Source organism: Artemia sp. Qi Xiang Cuo, chromosome 14 (genome assembly GCF_049724085.1).
Source record: "Artemia sp. Qi Xiang Cuo chromosome 14, ASM4972408v1, whole genome shotgun sequence".
NCBI lineage: Eukaryota > Metazoa > Arthropoda > Branchiopoda > Anostraca > Artemiidae > Artemia > Artemia sp. Qi Xiang Cuo.
In genome coordinates this window covers 4,874,047-4,898,559 of record NC_142807.1, presented here as the reverse complement: position 1 = coordinate 4,898,559, position 24,513 = coordinate 4,874,047, and the positions used below count along the sequence as shown (strand labels likewise).

At 34.6% G+C, this 24,513-nt stretch overlaps 1 protein-coding gene across 1 annotated transcript in view; it reads left to right on the top strand.

Annotated features, from left to right (window-relative positions):
* The window catches only part of LOC148944060 (epithelial splicing regulatory protein 1-like), a 268,151-nt gene that overhangs the window by 71,867 nt on the left and 171,771 nt on the right, over positions 1–24,513 (top strand). The window lies entirely within an intron of this gene.

Here is a 24,513-nt window from a genome sequence, read left to right as displayed (position 1 = left end):
CGATTATTTGTTAAATGTTGACAGAGGATGTTAAATGTTAAAGACTATCTTACTTGAAGCGCTAAGATTAGGCTAAAGTTAACACACCCTATCTTCAAATTATGTTAATTTGGGTTAGTTTAAAATAACCTTAGTTACATTACCCTGGGTTTAAAGTATGTTAATTTAGGTTGGGTTGTTGCGCCAAACTAGTCAAAATTAACCTAACGTCTTTACAGAGGAATGTCCAAGATAGTTTTAGGTACTAGTTTTGGCTGACTGAATCAAACAATTATGTATAGACCGACATAACTGTGTATCTGTATGTCAAATAATAAATGTGGCTCAATCTCACTTTCTAGGAGTACATAATTTTACACGTATCTAAGGATAATTTTTGGTATTAGTTTTAACCGAATTTTATAAAAAAAAAAATAAGCTATGCGGAATATGGGGCTTGATCTCACTTTTTATGGGTACAACGAATAAGGGCTAAGATGGCTAAGCCACTTTTAACCGGTGAAGACGCCAGATTGTGCTTTGGAGCCATCCATCAGGCGCTAAAGGAAAGCAGATTGCCCCAGAAAGGGCAATCTGGGCAGATTGCCCAGAATGGGATATGAAGAGGTCACAAGAAAGGAGTTGGATAATATTTAAACTTCAATGGGGGTAAAAATTAAGTAAAATTTATGGCACTAGACTTCAAAGTCCAAACTGGCGGTGGTGATATATTTTTCGTGGCCACTCAGGGGAGATGTAAGTGTGATGCTTTGAATAGATTGAGGTAGAGAAGGAGTGTGTATAGCTGCGTTGGCCTTAAGCGGCTTGGTGCGGCAGTGATTTCTTGGTAGTAGTAGTAGAAGTTTCAGTGGATTCATTACAATAGAGATAGGAAAAAGAATAAAGATCAGAGACGGCAAAATATTACGGTGCGATATGGTGAGTAATGAGGATTCGCGCTATTTTAAAATGACAGATTGAAATAAATAGTGAAAATTAGTGAAGATCTGGTTTTTATTTGTTTTCTATCTTTATTATCATTATAGGACCTGGTGCCTCGGGGAAGGAAGGTTAAGGAATTGTTACTGACTCCTTTGCTTGTCTTTCCCCCGAAATGTCCATTTGTTTAAGGAAATCGGGAAAGTCAGAGTGATTCACATAGATGTGTTACTGAACCAATTTTTGGATCAAATCAATTTTTTTTCATGGTTTGGCGAGAAATGCAGCGAAGGAGGGGTCTCTAAGCAAGGCCGTGTCTAGGGGGGTAGGGGGTTTGAACCCCCCCCCCCCCCGAAATGTTTGTCTGACTCGTAAAAACGTAACAAAAATGGACATAAACAAATTTTGTGTGTTTTTTGATTTTGTTTTTACCTCCCCCCCCCTCCAAAAAAAAAATTGAGTAAACCCCCTCCGAAAAAAATCCTGGGTACGGCCTTGTCTCTAAACCTTTTTGTATTGGGCTTTTTTGTTTGCCTTAAAAGAATTAGGAAAGTCAGCATCACATCTTGATTTTACTAATTTGGCGAGAAAACTGGGGACGGGTCGGGGAGTCTCTAACTCCTTATATAGCACTAATTTTGTTATACCATCTCTAACTCAAGTATTTCTTTTCTTTTTGTACCGATCATATTATGACTTCTACTTAAGACACATACTATTTTGTTACAACTATTAACATTTTTTAATATCGATGAATCGTATCTATTATTTCTAAGGCGGATACGGTTTGCTTGTTCAGAAATAAGATCGAAAAACTTCTTGACACTTGTAAAATGGGAAAACATGAAAAAAGGGGGGAAGGAAAATATGTGTTTTGCACTCAACAGAACGGATGTGTATAGAAAGAAATACTTTCTATTATATAGCAAAAACGGTTCAGTAGTCGATAGTTTATTGCACTGGGCTGACCCAAAGAGAAACGAAAAGTTCGTTGTTTTATATTGATTTGTTAAAAATTGCGATTTAATTTCATTGGTTTATTTTTGTGACGCATTTTTGTGAGTCAATCAAATTCTTTCTTAAGCATATGCCAAAAACGAAAGCTAAAGAATCCCAGATTTTACCCGTTGTTGAAGTCGTCAAGTTCAACTAGATCCTCTTAGCATAGAAATTTGTATAGTACATATAATTTATATGTTACCGTCAATGTCCAAAATATGTTAATGTCGATATTTACCGTTGAATGTCCGAAATTTTTTTTTTTTGCTTAGATTCAGTTAGCTTTGCGAGTCCGATTTTGGGTCTTACGTAAGCTATGATGGTAAAAGTTAAAGCTAGGTTAGATTAGATTAAATTTAATTAAAAATATCGGAAATGGGATAAAAACTTAACCTAACCTGTCATCATCAAACCTTGCATTAAACTGATAAAGTTTACTGGCAACGCTGACGTGCATATATATATATATATATATATATATATATATATATATATATATATATATATATATATATATATATATATATATAGGACCAAGTGGGAGGCCAAAGATTTTTTTATATCCTCGGTGCTTTAAGTTAAAATGACTGCTTGTCTCGATGTGATAAATTGATTTATTTTGGGAGCCTTGCAAACCCTTCCAAGCCCTCCAACTCCTTAAGTGATGTTGTTTGTGCCTTTTGATTTCAACGTGGCAACCCTGACAAAAATGTTGCACGATCCTAAAAGCATCATAATTTTGAAACTACCATAAGAAAACTCCTAGAAGATTGTGGCATTCAGTAATCAGGATTGTGGCATTCAGGTATGAACAGACCAAAGATGGGTCCAGAGGGGAATGCAAAAAGATGTTGTATTTTAAAGCGTTTCTTCGTTGTTGTTTTTTTCACTCTTGGCACGTGCTACATGATGTACATGGTTTTTTTAGAATGAGCGCCCCTCGAAATTGATCTTATTTTGGGACCCTTGGAGACTCTTACAAGACGTCCAGCTCCTATATTGAAATTTTCTTTTTGATTTCAGTCAATCGCGACGTGTTTAATACTAATGAAAACCGAATTTTGAAAAGCTGTAATTTTGCTACCCGACTTTTGCTTTGTCGACGCAGTAATTTAACAGCCTTGGTTTTTCTTATGGGCGTAAAATAAGCTAACATTTCCTAACTAAATAAACTGGAAGTGATTTAAACATTCTCATTTAAATAACAGGAAAGGGATAGAAAAAAAAATACATTCTCTTGTTTATTATATCTTAGATTGATTCAGGTGTTTCTCACACGCAAAAACGACCATGTAACAGGTGTCAGGGTAACCAACAAGAAATATGACATAAGGAAATAGAAATTGGAAGCAACCCAATTTTCCTTATTCAAAGAAAATAACTTTGAACAATAGTTGTTCGTTAATCTCTTTTATTGAACCGATATTATTATGTCAATCGAATGAAAAAAAGGCTTATTTTAAAGGAACCGTAAATAGGCTGTAAACAACAGAAATATGTGTACACTTTTCTTTTCTTGGACAGGAGAAATCTTTAAATTCTTAGAAATTAGATAACTCCAGTAATCTTAGGGTCATTTTAAAAGATCCTTAATTATCCTGGAAACAAATTAGATATCTTTGAGATACTCTTCTATGATGGCAAAGATCTTTAAGTTCTTATAAGTAAAAATTCTTGGAAATTCCACTAACTTCCGGCTGATTTTATCTTATCCGTACATCTGATTATATTATCAGCTGATAATGTGCCGTTAGCAGCTGAAATGCATCTGAACGTATCTTTTCTTGGACATCAGAAATCTTCAAATTTTTAGAAATCAAATCTCTAGAAATTCCAGTAATTTCAGGCTTATTTTAAAGGATCCTTAAATATCCTGGAAACTAATGAGCTATCTTTGAGATGCTCTTATTTAAATCTCAAAATTCCAGTAATATTTAGATAATTTTCAAAGATCCTTAAACATACCAGAAACAAATGACCTATATTTGAGATATTCTTCTGGAATAGCAAAGATCGTTAAATTCTTAGAAATTTCAGTAATAGTTCGGATTATTTTAAGTGGGCGTAAATGTCCAGCAAGAAGCTAAACACATCTGAACTTTTCTTTTCTTGGACATCAGAAATGTTCAAATTCTTAGAAATTAAATTCCTAGAGAACCCAGTAATTTTAGGTTTACTTTAAAAGATCCTTAAACATGCCGCCAACAATTGGGATACCTTTGGACTTTTAATTTTACCCCCTCCCCCCCCCCCCATTCCCTCTAAGAAATGAACTTGACTAGGTGTAAAAACGCGCAAAAATCAAAGCATTTGTTGTTTTTCTAAAACATGTTGGGCGTCATACCATCCTTTATTCCTCTTGTAAAATTCCTGAAATATTTGCTAAGGTTTTGAACATATACCCCCGTGTGTATTAATTGTCCACAATGATGAAAACAGGAAAACTTATTTTATTGTAATTTTTTGAATGCATGCATTTCTCAAATATACATATTTACCTCACTAGAACACCTGCTCTTAGTCCTCGTTTCGGATTTTCCATGTTTCTCCCCTTTCAAATCCCCCTCTCCTTTTGTTACCTACAACAAAAGAAAGCTTCTATAAAGATTCCCTAATATCAATGTAATAGTGAAATTCTGTCTTCTAAGACAAATTTACCTGCCATCTGTTTTTCTTAGAAAGTTTGTTTGTGCCATTTCTCTGTGTCAAAGATGTCCTTGTCTAGAAGATACGACATGTAGTGTTGATTCACGTAGACAAACCGATGCTATTTCGGATTAGTGAAGGATTCCATCACCATCATTAATAATTGCAAAATTTTTAAAATAAATTTTAATTATTTTAATAAATTTATATAAAAGACAATTATATAAAAAAGCTTTGGATCAATTTTAGATGGCTTAAACGTCTCGGTTATTTTGATCTTCTACAACCTTACATCCACTTTCAATAAAAAACTGCAACAATTAAATAAAAAATAATTAAAACAGTACTAATGGATTAAATATCTTTTTTGGATTTTCTGGAAATTATAGATATTTAGAAATATTGCTTTTAAAATGTCGATATAAATCAATTTCTTTTGTTTCTCTAACACAAATTTTTGACCTTGTCAAATAATCTCATTTTTTGGTATTTTGAATCCTGTTATCATAAGTTTGACACTGTTTTGTCACTGTTAGGCAAGATATTATAATAATCACTTACTACTTATTTTATTTGCATATTACTTATATATTACGAGATATTTACTTTTTTTTCTTTCCCTAATATAAACAAAAAAAAGAGAAGAACAAGAAAAGGTGGGAACATGATAATGAAAGGAAAGTAAGCATGAAAAAAAGTGCCAAGAATAATAGTCCATAATGTAAATAAAAGACAAGTTTTTTTTAAGTGTTAAGATTTCATAAAAAAAGGACTAGAAAGTAAATTTTCTATTTTATTTTTATAAATACTAAAAAATTAATGCAATATTCTTACAATATTGTAGCTCTGCAGTAATTAAAAAACTGACACGCAAAAATTTATAAAGTATTCAAACGCCATTTAATGCTCATTTTTTAGCACCCTATTATTTACGTAATAATTTAATTTAATTTCATAATCATAGTTTAATGAACAGAAATTAATTTTGGTTCAATTTTAGCTATTAAAAAGTCGCAGCTTCCTATACAAATGCAGAAACACCAATTAATATAAAATTAAGTTACAACTTATTGCAGCATAAAGCTGCCGGAAGCCAACAAAGCAGCACAAAGCTGTGTTAGATTTTGGCTCTATTTACTTCGAATTTTTTCACTCCTCCCCTTGCTACTGGGAGGTTTGACAGTTTTTGGTTCTATTTACTTCGAATTTTTTACTCCTCGCCTTGCTATTTTGGCTCTATTTGCTTCGGATTTTTTTACTCCTCGCCTTGCTACTGGGAGGTTTGAGAGTTTTTGGCTTTATTTACTTCGAATTTTGTGAATCCTCGCCTTGCTACTGGGAGGTTTGAGAGTTTTGCCTCTATTTAATTCGAATTTTTTTACTCCTCGCCTTGCTACTGGGAGGTTTGAGAGTTTTTGGCTCTATTTACTTCGAATTTTGTGACTCTTCTCCTTGCTACTAGGAGGTTTGAGAGTTTTGGCTCTATTTAATTCGAATTTTTTGACTCCTCGCCTTGCTAGTGGGAGGTTTGAGAGTTTTTGGCTCTATTTACTTCAAATTTTGTGACTCCTCGCCTTGTTACTGGGAGGTTTGAGAGTTTTGGCTCTATTTAATTCGAATTTTTTTACTCCTCGCCTTGCTACTTGAAGGTTTGAGAGTTTTTGTCTCTATTTACTTCGAATTTTGTGACTCCTCCCCTAGCTACTGGGAAGTTTGAGAGTTTTGGCTCTATTTAATTCGAATTTTTTTACTCCTCGCCTTGCTACTGGGAGGTTTGAGAGTTTTTGGCTCTATTTACTTCGAGTTTTGTGACTCATCGCCTTGTTACTGGGAGGTTTGAGAGTTTTGGCTCTATTTAATTCGAATTTTTTTACTCCTCGCCTTGCTACTTGGAGGTTTGAGAGTTTTTGGCTCTATTTACTTCGAATTTTGTGACTCCTCCCCTTGCTACTGGGAGGTTTGAGAGTTTTTGGCTCTATTTACTTCAATTTTTTTACTCCTCGCCTTGCTACTGGTAGGTTTGAGAGTTTTTGGCTCTATTTACTTCGAATTTTGTGACTCCTTGCCTTGCTACTGGGAGATTTGCTAGTTCTCAAGAGTTCATAAACACCAAGGTAATAGGACTCAATAGAAGACTGTTAAAAATGAAATTATTTTTTTTGCTTACATAATTTCTTTGACCAAACTGCCTTTCTAATGACCAATAAAATATAAATAACTGGTAAAGCTTTTAATCAAGACGCGTAAAAAATAAAACGTCCAAATATTTTCGTTTTGTATCTGAAAACTTTTGTCAACGAAAAAAAATAATCTAGACTAACAAAACATACAAGAAATTAAGATAAAAAGATGAAATAAGTTTTATAAAAACTAAAAAAGGGAAAAAACTCGGAGTTAAAGAATTATTATCGTAAGTTTTTAAAACTATAAACAATGACAAAAGCTCTTTAGATGAGAATTTTTTTTTTTTTTTGTCTTTATAGAGCGTTGTTCATATGTTATTTCCTTGAATGTTTTAGCTGTTTAATTTTGTTTTCTTTTTTTTCGTTGGTAAACGTTTCCAGGCATGAAACCGAAGTATTCGGTAATTTTTTAGTTCATTTTTAGCCCAAACTGTCTTAATTAACTGTTCTACCTGTTGCTTATATATGTTACCATGAATGTCCGAAATTGGTAAATGTAGACATTCACCGTTGAATGTCCGAAATGCCTTTTTTATTCTCCTTGGATTTATTCAGCATTGCCAGTCAACTTTTTCAGTTTTATGCAAGGTTTGATGGTAACAGGTTAGGTTTTTAACCGATTTCTGAGATTTATAACCTAATTTAACCTAACCTTAATTTTTACCAGGGGTGAATCTCCAGCAGTTTTATTGGGGAGGGGGGGCGAGGGGTTCATATCTGGATAGTGAAGCGACATGGGCTGTATAATATTTTGTTTTTCAAATTATTGAGTGGGCAATTGTCCTTCCCCTTCCCCCTCCCCCAAATGACGGCCTTGACTTTTACCATCAAAGCTTGCATAAGACTGAAAAATCTGATTCGCAAAGCTAATTGAATCCAAACAGAGAAAAAGGACTTTCTGACGTTCAGCGGTGAATTAACCAGACATTAACCAGATTTGTGACATTCACAGTAACATATATTTATGTATTTCTGTTTTATCAACTTTTGTTCCCATATGCAATATTTGTTCATTGATTCGTCTTCATCATTATAGGGTTCAATGGAGTATTGTTTATTAAGTATTTAGTTCTTAACTGGTTCCAATCTTATTTTTGGAAGCAATTTGATAATGCTATTTATGGTTAAACAGTCGAGATGCTAACACAAAGATATTCAAATGTATATTCAGTTATGGTAAGCTAAGACATATTGGGAAGAGGGGTAGGAAAAAACGGGTATAGTGGTCACAGTACTATGATGGAATATTTATTTAGTAAAAGTCTGTTACAAAAAATACATATTATCTGATAACAATACAATAACATATGCATAAATGCGAGAGGTTGCACACTCTCCTCCATCTGGTGTAGATTTCGGGCCGCCACTCTCAATTGAAACGAAAATATATGAAAAGTGAGTTTTAATACGACAGTGGAAATTAAATGAAAAACTTGTTTATATAAAATAACAGTAAACGAATATTTTAGCTTCACACCCGGAACACATTATGAATGGGGGGAATAAACAAAAATTTAGCTAAAACAAAATAAAGAAACAAAATAAAGTTTTTATTTTAATTTTGGGAGTGAATAATCTGTTATTTAGCTGCCTACCTTTGAGAACAGCTTAGCAAACTTCTACTACTACTAACTGCAGCACCAAGCAACCTGAGTCCAACACAGCGATGCGCGCTCCTCCTCTATCCCAATCTGTTTAAAGCCATCCTTCTTACACCTCCCCAAAAAACTCCAACAGTTTTGGCAATTAACTCAAATGTGTGAAAATGTTAAATGCGACATTTACAAAGGTGGAGCAAAAAAAAAAATTTTAAAGAAACTGTACGGACGCTATTAAAAAACAAAAACGAAAGGAAATTCACATTAAAAAAAGATTCAGTATGGTATTCCACGTAAGAAAGCACAAGGCAGAATGTCTAGGATTATAATTTGTGATAGTTTTGTTTTATAATTTGAAGGCAGTGTGGTCTCACAAATTATTTAGATAGTAATTTTGAGAAAGGTCAGGAATGTTTCTTTGCTTTTTCATGAAAATACAAAAACAAAATGTATTTTTCAAGATCTAGAGGGGGAGGCATTTTTTTCGATTTTTTCAATAAAAACACCAAAGAACGTATTTTTCATAATTTGGGGTGGTGGCCCGTTGCATTTTCATGAATTTTCGCCATTAGGACCCGTGATAATTCATTTTGTGGAATTAATCTTGTCTTTTCTTGTAATTGATTGACATAAGAAAAAAAGATGAGAGTAAGAACAAATTAATTAATTTAGTTCAAAGAGTTTATATTCTTTGATATAATTACTCCAAAGCACTTTGTTCAAAATTTTCTACAAATGCACATTTATTTTGTAATTTCCGCCTTTGAAAATTCAGTAATTTGGGTACATTTTGTGGTTTACTTTTCACATTATATTACGTCACTTCTATTATTAAGTAGTGTCTGGAGTTAAAAGGAAATTATATATTTGTTTGTTGTTAAATATAAGAGATTGTCATTCTTTTAAAGTAGATTTTGAAGTCAGATGAGTAATGTCCAAACTATAATTAGTAGATGATACCTAGTTTTTCCATTTCTAAAAAAAAAAAAAAACTTAGTTGGACAACATTCAGTTCTTTGTAGTGACAACATTTGTCAGGGCTCTAGTTTTGTAGGTCCAGAACTCTTGAACCGCTAAATATGCAATTACTATCAACTAAAAAAGTTGAAGTTAAGAAATGATGGCACTGCTTTGTCAATATATAATTCCGAAATATACCGTGCCAGTACTGTGCCAGAATATGTATATATATATGCCAGAATATATTCTTGCATAAATTTTCCAGCAAAGACAGAAAATTTCATTTTTCGCATATAGCTTAGTGAAACTGATATTGCCCTTGTAACAATAATAATTAAAATTGAAACAGGAAACATCGTCTAATAATTATTATTATTAGAATTAATTTTATCACGAGTAATATTAATAATAATCCTTAATAATAATAATGATTTGAAACAGGAAGCATCAAAATGAGTCGTATTCTTTTGTTCATCTTTTAAGCTTATGGAATAAAGAAGACTGTGGGATAAAAATATAAAACATATAACGCTTGAAAAGGGGACATATTGGGAGTTATCGAGCTTCGCCAATTGATAAAACAGGGCCGATGAAAGTATACAGTATATTTAACTCAAATACTTAAAAATGTACGTAATATGTTTTTAGTTCTTACCGCCAACCTTTAGCCACTATTTTGAAAGATTATTCTTAATTTTATTTTGTAAGAAGACACTAAAAATTAAATAAGACATTTCTTTCAGCCATTTTCCTTGCGGGGGGGGGGGTCTTTAAATCATTGCATTTTTTAGGGTTGAAATCATAGTATTTTTTTGGATATAAAACAAGCATATTGTCTTGGCCAAACCAAAGGTATGATGCACATTTTTAATTATTTAGAAAGAAAGAAAACATCCCATTAAGGAATTTAAGGACTTAAGGACTTTAGGACATTAAGGACTGATTCCATATGCTTCATACGGGCTTACTTCAAAAAGATTAAAGGACACATGATTAGACGAAAAATATTTCAATGCCATCAGCTCCTTAACTATCGAACCTTCTTATCATAACAAACATAAATAATTGTTCTGCCTCCTTAATTTTGGGAGTAAATAATATATGTTATTTAGCTACTCATCTTTGAGAACAGCTTAGTAAACTACTACTACTACTCACTACTACTACTACTACAACAGAACCAAGCAACCTGAGTCCAACACAGCGATACAAAGGTGGATCTAGTGCTAAATCCTGCGGAGGGGGCCAGTTTGACAAGGGCGCGAATAATTGACCAAATTGACAAATTTGTTTTTAAAATAGACTAAAAACAAAGAAAAAAACGGAATGAGGGCCTGCCCCCTCCCCCTGGGGGCTGGTCCAGGACCCGCCCCTGGACCTTTAAGCGTAACAGCAAAAATGTGCAGCACTAGTTACGACAGTTCCAACAGAGTGTGACTGTGAGCATTATATAGCACAACTGTGGCTTGTAACTGCGACAAATCTTGCTAAAGTGTGGTTCATACATCTCTCATATAGCTTCCATTCAGTTATTATGCATGAGCAAAATTCAAAATTTTGAAAACAGTTATATGACGGAAATGTTAGCACGTAGGGGTTCTTTTTTTTCTTTTTCATTTCTAAGCAGTGGTGGATCCAGGGGGCGAGGGGGTACGCGCCCCCTAACATATTCTAAAGTAGTGTAATTTACTTAATTAATGCAAGTTTGCGTTAATTAAACTTGCCCCTAACACAATTTTATCGGATCAACCTATTTTGCACCCCCCCCCCTAAAAAAAATGCTGGATCCGCCCCTGTTTCTAAGGGTATTTTTCCTCTCACGTCGAGCGTTTGTTTCGGCTCTTCTGCTAAATTATAAAAAATATTATATACATTCTATGATTTGGACACGACTATGTTTACCAGATTAACTATCAATTTAAATAAACGAATTAAAAAAGTGGGTACTCCTGTATTTTTCAGAACACACTCGAGAACTTACCTGAATGTACGATCTATGAAAAGCGGTTTCATAGCCACATAACAAATAACGGGTGATAGAGTACATTGAACTTGTATAATTTGGGCTAAATATTTGCACATTAGGGTGGGGGGAGTAAAGTTAGGCTACTTTACCCCCAAACTCCCTAATATGCAAATATATAGCACAAATCATAGTATTATATATACTAAAGTATTATATTCTCATCATATTTTGGTATATTTCATAAGGATTAGCCTATCTTCACTTCTCGAGTGTGTACTGGCTAATGCAGGAGTACCAAAAAAAATTATTAAAGCTGTCAGATTTTCTCTCCCGGTACAAGTTGCTTCTTGGCAAATCCCGTTTTATTCAACTTTTTGGCCATTGAATACTGCCTTGGCAAATATTTGTGGTTTAAGCAAAAAGTTACCGTGTCCTGACTATGCCTTAAGCATTTGGTCAGGTGTCAAGAAATTTGAGCAAGAAATTTGATTTTACCTCCTTATTAAGTGAATGATTAAGACAAACAAACCTTAGATCTCTTGTTTGTTGCCGACATTGAACGGAAGTGTACTATCTATTTCAGTAGGTGTCATTAGATTTGTTGAAATTGGTAAATATTGCCAGTGGGTCCAGGAAAACGCTTAGGCCTTATTTGTGATGCATCAGCAATCAGATCAAACCAAAATAACATCATCACAACTCCGATAGGTATCAATGGAGGGGGCGTTTTTTCTATTTCCCCCTCCTATATTTCTTTGCCCCCTTCAAGATCTTGAAAAATATCTTTTTTGGTATTTTCATTTTAAAAAAAGGAAAAAAACAACAAAATTGTCACCATAAATTTTCAAATAATAAATGTAGGGGAGCAATAAATTTGCTCCCCCTGTTGTCTTCGAATGGGGTGGAAAAAAAGTTATTCGAAAGGATTTAAACAAAATAGTTGCTTAATAGGAGGGAGTAGAAACTGAAGCTTTTGAAGCTTTGAATAGGCTGAAAAAAAGCCTGCACAGCTGTGTTGGCGACTTGGTGGTGCAGTGAGTTGTTATTAGTAGCAATAGTTGTAGTAAACAGATTAACCAGTTCTGTGAATAGCCTGCTTTTTGTAACGCAAAGATAGTCAGATTACTCGACTGAGGTTACCTGAGGTTTGACTGAGGTTAATGATGGTGAGAACGAGGATTCACCCTAAGGAAATTTGTATTTATATTTACTCCACTGAGGTTACCTCTAATGATGGTGAGAAGGTGAGATGGTGAGAATTTTTAATGAAATTTAAAATTTTGGAAATTTTTATGAAATTTTTAATTCAGATTTACCCCTCTTGTTTGTGCCTCTCCTCCTTAATAATCAGGTGTATTATCTCTTCAAAAAAGGAAACAAAACAATGATTTTTATACATATTTCGGAACATGTTTAGCCTCTTGTTCTTTAGATGCACTTATGCTTTTATTCTAAAATAAGTGAAAAGGTACTTGTATCGCTAAATTATTATATTTTTCTCTCAAGTACCAAGGACATTGAAAATAAACTCTGATTATTTAAGTTGGTTAAGTGTAAATTTACACAGCCATATATATCTTTAAAAAGAGGAATTCAATTTTTAGTGAAAATACCTCATTATTTAGTTATGCAGTAGTGAGCCCCAAATTAGAGTAAAAAAAAAAAGTAAGCTAAAAGCAGATGGCACCAAACATCTTAGGGAAGTGCACTATTCCTTTGAAGGTGTAATTGTTTTTGAGAGTCAACAAACTGTTAATGTTTGAATTTTTGCGGACGAAAACCGCTGTCAAGTTTTATTAGTTATGTCTGTTTATTAGTTTTCATGATTCAACGAGCCAACACTGGCGAAAACGTGAAAATGCCGTAAATACTCCACAATTTTTGAAACATCAAAAAAAAATATTCGAAAATTAAGGTTTTTCAATGTGAATAGACCTAAGACGGGTTCAGGAGAGCGAAAATTGTTTTTAGTTTGATGTATTTAACACTTTAAAATAGCAATTGGATTCCACAGCTCTGGACAAGATTCTTCTTCTTTTTCATGTCTCATGATTTGTGTTTCATGTCTCCCCCTTTTTGATAGTATACTTCATTTCAGATTTCAGTTTTAGTTCTGTCCGCTGCAGTATTTGTTTGAATTTTATGTTGTAAATGAGTATCCTAACTTCTTGCACCTGCTGTTATTAAACAAATAATCATAATTGTATTAAATTGTATTAATAATTGTATTAAACAAATAATCATAATTGTATTAAATTGTATTAATAATTGTATTAAACAAATAATCATAATTGTATTAAATTGTATTAATAATTGTATTAAACAAATAATCATAATTGTATTAAATTGTATTAATAATTGTATTAAACAAATAATCAAAACCTAAATCGTTTAATGCAACTTGTTTGTAGCTCAAAAATCTCAAGAATTTTTTTATGCTGTTTCAGACTTAAAGTTTGGCACTGCCATTTTGTCCGGAAAAAGGTTTAAAACTTCTTTATGAATGAAATAGCTTCCTTTACTTATTTAAAATATTTCCTTTGATTTTCTTTCAAAGGGTCATTGTTCTTTTTTTTTCATTTTGGTTGGAATGAAAAAGCCGGATATAAATCTATTTTTACCGTTTCCTGTTAAAAGCTTATTCAAAAAAATCAGCTATTCAGTTGAGGTATTCTAATTCGAGTATTTATCTGCCAATCTAACGCTTTAAATTGAATTTTGAATTAAATTGAATTTACTGAAAAAAAAACAAGAAATAGTCAGTGAATACCAAGATCCACGGAGAATTACGCGCAAAAATGACAAATACTTCAACTTAGTCTCCCCCGTAAGGCTCTATGGCCAAGAAGATCTGTTATATTATCAAATTCAAGCCCCAAATATAAAAATGATGTTTACGCAAAATTCATCGGATGATGGGTATTCTAATTGTTGTCATAGGCAGTGCGCTAGCGCTGCCTAAGTAAAGAACGATGTGGGCACAATGTGTGTTTTTTTTTTCTCCGTACCCGGGCACTTCGTATCGAAGGAGTCGTCGTAGAATCTTCGAAAAGGGCTCATTCGATTGGAAATTAGAGTGACTAGTGACCTTTTTAATAGTCGAAAGTGATTGGAGGGCAACTAGCCCCCCCCCCTCCGAGATAGAAAATATGTTTTTGAGAAGGACACTCCCAGAACAACCCTCAGGGCAAGGGTTTTAAGTTATACCCTGGGGGCATATAAGGTTTTATAGAAGGCGTTGTCGTAGAAACTTCAAAATAGGCTCATTCGATTGGAAATTCAAAGGACTAGTACCCTTTTTAATACTCGAAAGTGATTGGAGGACAACTGCCCCCCCCACGCCCATCATTCCCCCAAACACATCAAATAAAAATTTGGAGATAGCCATTTTGTTCAGCGTAGCTGATTTCCAGATAGAACATATCTTTTTGAGGAGGACACTCCCCCACAACCCTTGGGGCATGGGTTTTAAGTTATGCCCTAGGGGCATACAAGGTTTTTATAGAATGCGTTGTTGCAGAAACTTCAAAACAAGCTCATTCAATTGGAAATTCAAAGGGCTAGTGCACTGTTTAATGGTTGAAAAGGACTGGAGGGCACCTCGCCACCCACCACCTCTCTAAGTTCCCCAAAAACATCCAAAAAAAATATTGAGATAGCCAATTTGTTCAGCGTAGTTGATTTCCAGATAGAAAATATTTTTTTTAGGAGGACACTGTAAGGTTTTTATAGAAGGCGTTGTCGTAGAAACTTCAAAAAAGGCTCATTCGATTGGAAACTCAAAGGGCTAGTGCCCTTTTTAATAATCGAAAGTGATTCGAGGGCAACTAGCCCCCCCCCCCACGCCCATCATTCCCCCAAACACATCCAATCAAAGTTTTGAGATAGCCATGTTGTTCAGAGTAGATGATTTTCAGACAGATAATATGTTTTGAGGAGGATACTCCCCTACCACCTTCTGGGCTAGGGTGTTTTAAGTTGTGCCTTGGGGGAATATAATATTTTTATAGAAAGCGTGGTCATAGAAACTTCAAGACAGGCTTATTTGATTGGAAATTGGAGTAGCTAGTGCCCTTTTTAATAGTCGGAAGTGATTGGAGGGCAACTAGCCCCCCCCACGCTCATCATTCCCCCAAACACATCCAATAAAAAATTTGAGTTAGCCATTTTGTTCAGCGTAGTTGATTTCCAGATAGAAAATATGCTTTTGAGGAGGACACTCCCCCAAAACCCTCAGGGCAAGGGTTATAAGTTATGCCCTGGGGGCATATAAGGTTTTTATTGAAATCTTTGTCGTAGAAACTTGAAAAACTCGGCTTTTACCCTGCCCCCTATAGTAAAACTGCTTTAATGTTAAGGTCATTGCATATTCTTTGGCCATCTTTAGTATATTGAAGCTGCTCTCATGTGATGCACAAACTATGATGACTCACACAGCTTACGACTATGTATCTTATTCAGTTAATCTTCATTAATTTGTCGGGAGTGGTGGCTTAAAATTTCTGACATTAAGTTTGAACGGATCAGGTCTTAATAAGGTAGGGTTACTTGTCTCTCCAGAAACAAGGAAACATGTGGTTACTACTTCTAACAACTCACTTAAGCACCAAGCCACCTAAGGCCAACACAACTGGGCACGCTTCTCATTCATTCCATTCTATTCAACTCCTCCCTCTTTACTCACTCCTGAGAAGCTCCAATTTCCTTTAAATCCTTTCTTACGAACTCTTTTCACCCCTTCTTTGCGTTTGGCCCTGGATGGATGACCAAAAAAACGATCTTTGGCAACCTGTCATCCTTCATCCGCAAAGCATGTCTCAGCCATCTTAACTTTTGTCCCTAGAAAGTGGGATAGAACCACATTTCTTGTACACCTTAGCCTACTGTTTGAAATGTGGTCAGTCAAACGGGTACCCAAACTTCCGCAGACAATTCCTCTAAAAAAAATACCTAACAAATCCTCCTCCGTCTTCCAAAAAGCACGCGTTTCAGAACCATATTTGAACACTGTCAACACTGGCGTACGGAAATATTTCACAGACGTAAACCAAAATAAATAAAGCACGATTTTTACCACAGATTATCACAAAGAAATCTCTTTTGTTTTCTTTGGTAAAACCACTGCTATGTATGGCTGTCCGTTAAAATACACCCAGGCCTCACCCCCCCCCCCCAGAAAGTTTAACTTAAACTCTGTGCATCTTTAGTCCGCTGACTTAAAAGTACCAACGACATCAAAATGAAAACATTTTTGCCCCCTGGATTTATCGTAGGATTTTTTAAAAGAATTAATTATTTAAAAATTATGAAAATTAATTAAAATTTATGTGGGCTGCACCACATCTTTGTCAGTACTGCCGCCAAGTGTGTACCCAGGGTTTTATTCGGTGGCGGGGCATCTTTTTTTTAGGGGGGTGGGTATTTAAAAAAAGTCTTTAAAAACGCATCAAAAATTGTTTATATGTATTTTGTTGCGTTTTTACGCCGTAGGACAAACATTTCAGGGGGAGGGAGGTTCAAACCTGGGAACCTCCTGGATAGGGTCTTTGTTGCCGCGTTGAACCATCAAGATTAAATAAAAAAACAAGTTGTTTCAACTGAAAGTAAGGAGTGACATTAAAACTTAAAACGAACAGAACATTTTACGTATACGAAGAGGTTTTCCGCCTAGTCAATACCTCACTCTGTACACTAAAATTTGAATTTTGTTCCAATTCTTTAAGAATGACCCATGATTCTCAAAGGCCGTTTAATTAGAATAGATAGCTCTTTTGAAAATACTAAGAAAAACGTTAGAGTAAACAGCAAGGTATTGACTAGGGGACGAACCCCTTCATATTACCTTAATTACCTTAATTTGCACTTCGGAGCGAAATAAGGTCTATTGTTGGATCTGTTCGGCTCCGTTGTTGAGAAGGCAGTTAAGATATACGTTAATATACGTAATAATTTCTGTTCGTTTTAAGTTTTAATGTTGCTCCTTACTTTCAGTTGAAAAAACTAGCTTTTTTTATTTATTTCTGATCGTTTTTTAAATAATACTGGGAAATCCGGCGCCCCCTTCATAGAAATGTCCCTTTTCCCATAAAAACATCCTCAATGGAAAGATCCTCTCACGTAACTCCCTCCTCCGACCCCCCCCCCCACCACCAGAAAAAATCCCTTCTGAAAACGTCTGTATACTTCCCATAGCCATACTATATCTACACAATGGGCAAAGTTCATAACTTGCAGCCCTTCACCCGGGGACTGTGCGGGATTAAGTCATCCTCAAAGACATATTTACTAGATTTTTGACTATACTGAACAAAATGGTTATCTTAAAATTTTGATCTGGTGACTTTGGGAAAAAATGAGCGTGAGAGGGGGCCTAGTTGCCCTCTAATTTTTGGTCACTTGAAAACAGCACTAGAACTTTTAATTTCCGCTCGAATGAGCCCTCTCGCGATATTCTAGGACCACTGGGTCGATACGATCACCCCTGCAAAAAAAACAACAAACAAACACGCATCCGTGATCTTTCTTCTGGCAAAAAAAACAAAATTCCACATTTTTGCAGATAGGAGCTTGAAACCTCTACAGTAGGTTTTTCTGATACGCTGAATATGATGGTCTGATTTTCATTTAAATTACATCACTATTAGGGGGTGTTTCCCCCTTTTTTCGAAAATAAGGAAATTTTTTCAGGCTCGTAACTTTTGATGGGTGAGACTGAACTTGATGAAACTCTTAATACGAACTGTTGGATAAACTAGCAAAACCAATTAGTTTAATTTAATAAAGCTTTTCGTCCGTAAAAATTCAAACATTGAAAATCTATTGATTCCCAAGGACAACTACAACTTCTAAAGCTGTTTGGTCCTATTGGTTTTTAGCTTGTTTTTACTGATTTTACACATGTTTCGTGTTTTTTGGTAGGTGTTTTTACACATGTTTTGGTAGGTGTCCAAACTACCAAAAACTTGTAACTACATGTTGATTTTTTTTTCTATTAAAAATTGAATTCCGGATTTTTCCTAATTTTGTACAATATACATGTTTGTGTAAGTTTTCACTCAAATAGTTCAAACAATCAAATTTCATTTTCACTGTTGTTGGCCAATTAATATTTTAAAGCTGCCCTCTCGTGATGCACAAATTATGTGGGCTCGAAGTACTTAAGAAGACGTATCTTTTTTAGTTTTTTTTTTTTTGAATAATTTGGATTCAAAATAATTTGAATGAAAGCAAATATAAAGTCAGTGAATACTTACTTAAAATGGAATTTGAAATTTAAAAATTTGGAGGTTTTGCCAAAACCACAGTCACGCACTGAAAAAAATAGAACAGTCAAGGACCTCTTTTGAGGTGTAGTTTATTATATGCCCCAAAGGGTAATTGTTTCTCGTGATCAATAGCAAAGTTTTCCCAGTCTATGCCTTTGGGCTAATCTATTAATTATTACTTCCCTCGTCCCGAAATAGGAAAGAGAAAAATTCTGCCGGAATAGAATTAAAAACGTTTAAATTCACAAGACTTCTCAACAACTAATTTTATGGCTCATCCTTTCTGACAAACCTAAAAATTGAATGTACTGCGTCTACATCACAGACCTATCTTACTTTACATAATTGGTAAGCATCTGTTAGTATACAGAAAATTGTTTAGGAATAACCCATCTATTTGTGTAAACTATACACTAGAGGTGATAAACCAATTAACAAGGCCGCCTAATTGGAATTTCAATTAATACCCCAATTAATCATCGGAATTTCAATTAATCCCCGAGTTTTTGGAGTTTCTCCGAGTTCCTCTGAAAGAAAATTGGATTCTCTAAAATTTCCCCAAAAAATTTTATTACTTAGTTTTGTTTACTTTCACTGTTGTGCTTGGCAATAATGACCAAAATGTGGTACTGTCCTTAAAACTTCATAATTTTTAAATAAAAAAACGAAAAATCTTGAGTTTTTCAGCTATGAGCAGACATAAAATGGGACCAGGGAGGGGGAATTCTTTGATTTTGATGTTCATGGTATTTCCAGTCCTATTAGAGGCATGGTAAATTGCCAATGCTTAGTTTTTATTCAGCATAGTAAATTTTTTAGCCTATACTCTGACGACTATATATAACCAACACAGAGCGCGCACTTTTAAGGTTGGATTTTTGAAACTCCTTTATATCTATATTTTGTAGATAATTTCGGAGACGAAGAAGAAAAGAAAAAGGTTTTAAGAAGAAAAAGGTTTCTAGAGATTTCTATGGAAGTCTTGGAGACAACTCGGGAGAAGGAGGTTTTTTGTTCCTTACCATAGGTACCCGGGCTAAGTGAAAAACTTAAAAGAATTTTACAAAGCAATGGTCTAAGGGTAGCTTTAAAGAGTAATAATACTTTGGGTAGTTATTTAAATTCTGGGAAGGATCAAACTTTATTTGGGCAGCAAAGTGGGGTGTATCAGATCCCTTGTACTTGCGGAAGCTCATATGTGGGACGTACTAACCAGAGTTTGGAAATGAGATTATTACAACACAAAGATTCTATTTCTTCGGCTTTAAAGCTAGTTTCTAAGTCTGAAGATTTCACTTCAGCCCTTTCTGAACATATTTTTAATTTTCCAGACCATTTTATTTTGTTCGAGAATGTCTCTTTGATTTCTAGGGATCGGGGTTTAAAGCAAAATTTTCGTGAAATTCTTGAAATAAAGAAAATCTTATTCAGGAATATTGCTTTGAATCGTGATACAGGTGAATATGGGCTGGACTCTATCTATGATAATGTATTAAAATCTGAGAGAGTAAAGTTCAATTCACCCAATGTAGTTGACCTTTGTCCAAATGTTATATCATTGAACCCTAATGAACCGAATCCAAGAAGGTCAAAGAGAATAGCTTCCGCCTTTGCTTTGAAAAGAATTAGAGATTCAAACAATATGTAGTGTTATTTGATTTAGTATATAAACTTTTGTTTTAAATTGTTTTATTTTAGTTTTACTACTGATGACGGTCACTGTATATGTGACCGAAATATCTGGTATTTTTGTGAATTTCTATCATCACTGTCTATTAAAAGGATTTTATCCCTATTTGAACTTTTATTTATTATCTATATTTTAATTTTTATCTTTTTTGGATGAACATCAACTCAAGATTTTTTTTATTTAGAGTTTTCTATCCGCGTTCTTAATGACAACGCTTATATTTTGCTTTCAAAGAATTTAACTCTTCAACCTGACTGGTTCTTCTGGTTTATTTAATGAATTCTCCTTTCTCTTTGCTATTTAGATAGCATAATTATCGCGGGTTTTACCACTAGCAAGAAGAACCTGGAAATTTTTGAAAAAAGGGATAGGGCATCGTACTTGTGGAACAAGATCAGAGAGTTTGCTGTTGCACCTCAAGGTCATATCTGAAATTTTCACATGTCTGAGGTAATTACCGAAAACCGATTGGTAAGCTGTTCTCAAAGGGAGGATTAGCATGGTATTTTAGATCAGGAGGATTGCAGCGTGATTGAATACACATTGACCTGCTGATATTCCTTTTGCATGCATCCATTGCCGTATCCAGGTTTTTTATTCGGGGGGGGGGTATTTTTTTAGGGAGTTTACACAGAAAATTTAAAAAAAACGCATCAAATATTTGTTTTATATGCATTTTTGCTAAGTTTTTATGAATCGGACAAACATTTTAGGGAGTGGATTTCAAACCCCCTAACCCCTCCCCTGGCCTGTATTTTCCGAGGAACAATAAAGGATGTCAAGAATTTAGAAAATGCAGTCGGGATTCAAATAGACCAAAGTTGCAGTTGCGTATCTACGCCTTAAGTCGAATAACTTTTGAGTAGATGGGACATAGTTATTAGGGAGATGCCCCCCCCCCCCAAAAAAATAATCCTATTCCCTTAACTATTTGTCAGCAGTACAGAACATATCTAACTTTTATTTGCTCTATAAAACGTAATACATATTAACGTAATACATAGTGTCAGACATTAAAATTTCAGATATGACCTTTAGGTGTAACAGTGACGATATCAGTGGCGGATCAAGGGGAGGGACGAGGGGCGCGCGCGCCCCCTAACGTAGTCTAAAGAAGTGTAATTTACTTAGTTAACGGAAGTTTGCGTTAATAAAACTTGCTCGTAACGCAAGTTTATCGGATCAACTTATTTTGCCACCCCCCTAAAAAAATCCTGAATCCGCCGCTGGATGATATAGGGATTAGAACTTAGAAGTCGTCGATGATACCTGTAAAGGTTATATTTTATATTCTCAAATCTCTGAAATATTGCCAAAAACCGTTAGCTCAGCTGCATTCGAAGGAGAGATCAGTGAAGTGACGTATGCTAAATCTAACTCATGTCCTCCTGATCTATATCACCCTTCTGATTTCCCATTGAGAACAGCTTAGCAAACGGTTTTGAGTAATTACCTTAGATGTGTGAGCATTTCATATATGACCTTTCGGTGCAACAGCGACGATATAGGGATTAAAAGTCGCCACTGTTTCGCCTAAAGGGCGTGTCTGATATTCTCAAATCTCGAAAATATTGCCAAAAATAGTGTTTTCAGCTGTACTCAAAGGAGAGATCAGTAGGGCAACGTATGCTAAATCCGACTCCGGTCCTCCTCCTCCTTATCTATACTATCCTGCTAGTTTTCCCTTTGAGAACAACTTAGCAAACAGTTTTTGGCACATAACTCAGACGTGTGAAAAATGTCAGATACGACCTTAGGCGTGAAAGTCTTTTCTTTTTCTTCTTTAAAGTGGCGTCAAACAAGTTAAAATAGTTATCTGTTTTCCTCCGACTTGTATACTTTTGTAGTTTAATCCAATTCAAATGAGAGTGTGAATTGGAGTCTTGTGACAGTTGAAAGGAAAATCTTCCGACATTGTTTACTTGATATTGTAACCGATTGATATCCAACCCGCATGAACTTATTCGGAAATGTACTGCCCGCCCTTGTTTTGGAAGATGTACTGCCCTAGGTAATTTCTCATAGACGGCCACTTTGTTTTTCTTTCAACTTTACCTGTCTTGAATCAACATCTTGAAAATGGCTAATTGTGTCACAATCAATGGCTGCTCATACATAGCAAATAAAGAAGTATACTGCCTTGCTGAATTGAAAAATATATTTCATTCAGGCATGTACGTTGCAGTTGTGTTTTATTTTTAAACCCCTTCTGAGGTTAATTTTATTTTTTATTTTTTTTGCGGATTTGTTTGGTTATCCCTCCTTCATAACAACCTGTGGCATTTGGAGAGGATGTGTTTATGTTAAGTTTTTTGTTAATAATTGATATTCAATAAATAAAAAATAAAACAAGTAGGAATTTGCTTGGGGGGGGGGTACAATAAAAAGAAAAAAACTGGATATGATTTGGATAAAAAGTGCCAGGAAGTTAAGTTTGGGAATACATAATATTTTGAGGGGCGAGGGACTTCTAGCTCCCTGCCCCCGCGCACGTCCCTGATCTGAATTTCTTGTTACCACAATTTTCCCCACCTTATAAACGAGATAAGGATTTTCAAGATTTGACAATGAAAGGACTGTTGCAAAAAAAATATAATTAAAAAGTAAAATAAGGATAATTAAATAGTTTTTATATTAGCAGAAATATCCAAAGAGGAATGATCTAGTTCCTTTATTGGTATTCAATCCGTCATTTTATATACACCTTAAAAAAATTAACAGGCAATGCTAATGGTTGTTTTTCCCAAGAAGCTTAGCTTAGTCGGGACGTTAACAATATTAAATAAAAGAACAAGTTTTTTTTTCAACTGAAAATAAGGAGCAACATTAAAACTTAAAACGAACAGAAATTATTACGTATATGACGGGGTTCGCTTCCTCGTCAATACCTCGTTCTTTACGCTAAAGTTCGAATTTTGTCCCAATTCTTTAAGAATAACCCCTGAATCACAAATGTCGTTTAATTAGAATAAAAAGCTCTTTTAAAAGTAATAAAAATACTTTAACGTAAAGGGCGAGGTATTGACGAAGGGGCAAACCCCCTCGTATACGTAATAATTTCTGTTCGTTTTAAGTTTTAATGTTGCTCCTTACTTTCAGTTGAAAAAACCTTTATATTTAATTTCTGATCTTTTTTTTAATAATGCTGGGAAATCCCTCCCCCCCCCCCTTCATGGAAAATTCTCTTCCCCCATGAAAAATTCCTCCATGAGAAGATCTTCCCACGTAAAAATCTGATTCTTTTGTTGTGTCTATTGGTATCAAAATTTTGCCTTTTAGAGTTTCGGTTACTATTAAGTAACCGAATACTCTAATTTCTAATAGTCGCTCCTTATTTACAGTTCGTTACCTCGAACTCTTTGACAACGACAATGTGCTACAAATAAATAGAATGCAGTTACATACAAAAAAAAAAAGAAATCAGAAACAAAGGACCCGTGCTTGACCATCACAAACATGTAATGGCATATCCTCCGGGATGATTTTGGCAGTCATTTCTGGCTTTAGTCCACCCAACTTTGGCAGCAGATTTCTCAAAATACCCTGCCTTGTGTTTAGACACTGGGTAACACGCCTTGTGGCGGGAGACACGCCGGGGAATAGCGAGTGAGACACATTAGTCCAAGTATTAAAATTTTATAACTCATGCTATGTGGCACGTCATTAAATGACACAGCTATTAGACTTCGCTGTTCATTTAAGCATTTAGAAATTCCTTTTCTTTTATAACCCTATGTATTAATGATGAGTTAAATAAAATTGTTCTAAAAATAGACATTATATTTTTATATTAAGTTTTTATTTTGAAGAAGGAATGTATCTTCTATTTTTGTATTGAAGCAGATGTCATTAGTCACGAACTGCCACTATACACGTTCATTCTGCTTTTATGCACAGATTATGCTAATGACATAGGATTAAATGATGTGAGTGGATGAAACTGCTCTAAACATTAATTAATTACTCTTTGGTTATAACCTCCTTACTGCAATGAAAAATAGAATAAAAACACAAAATGTTAAATAAAACACATAAATCGAAAGCTATATAGAATTTTACTAAAATGTTCATAATTTAATATTATGATATTTTCTCCTTAGAAGAAGAAATGTTTTGTTAAATTCTCCTATTTTTGGAGAAAAACTGTATTCGTTGCAGCTTACACTCGCTAACCCTTCAAAAAGCCAGGAGAGATAGATATTTGATTTCGTGTTGTTGTTTTTTTTTTGTACTGACTGGCGTCCTTATTGAAGTGGTGGATCCAGAGGGGCGAAGGGGGTGCGTGCCC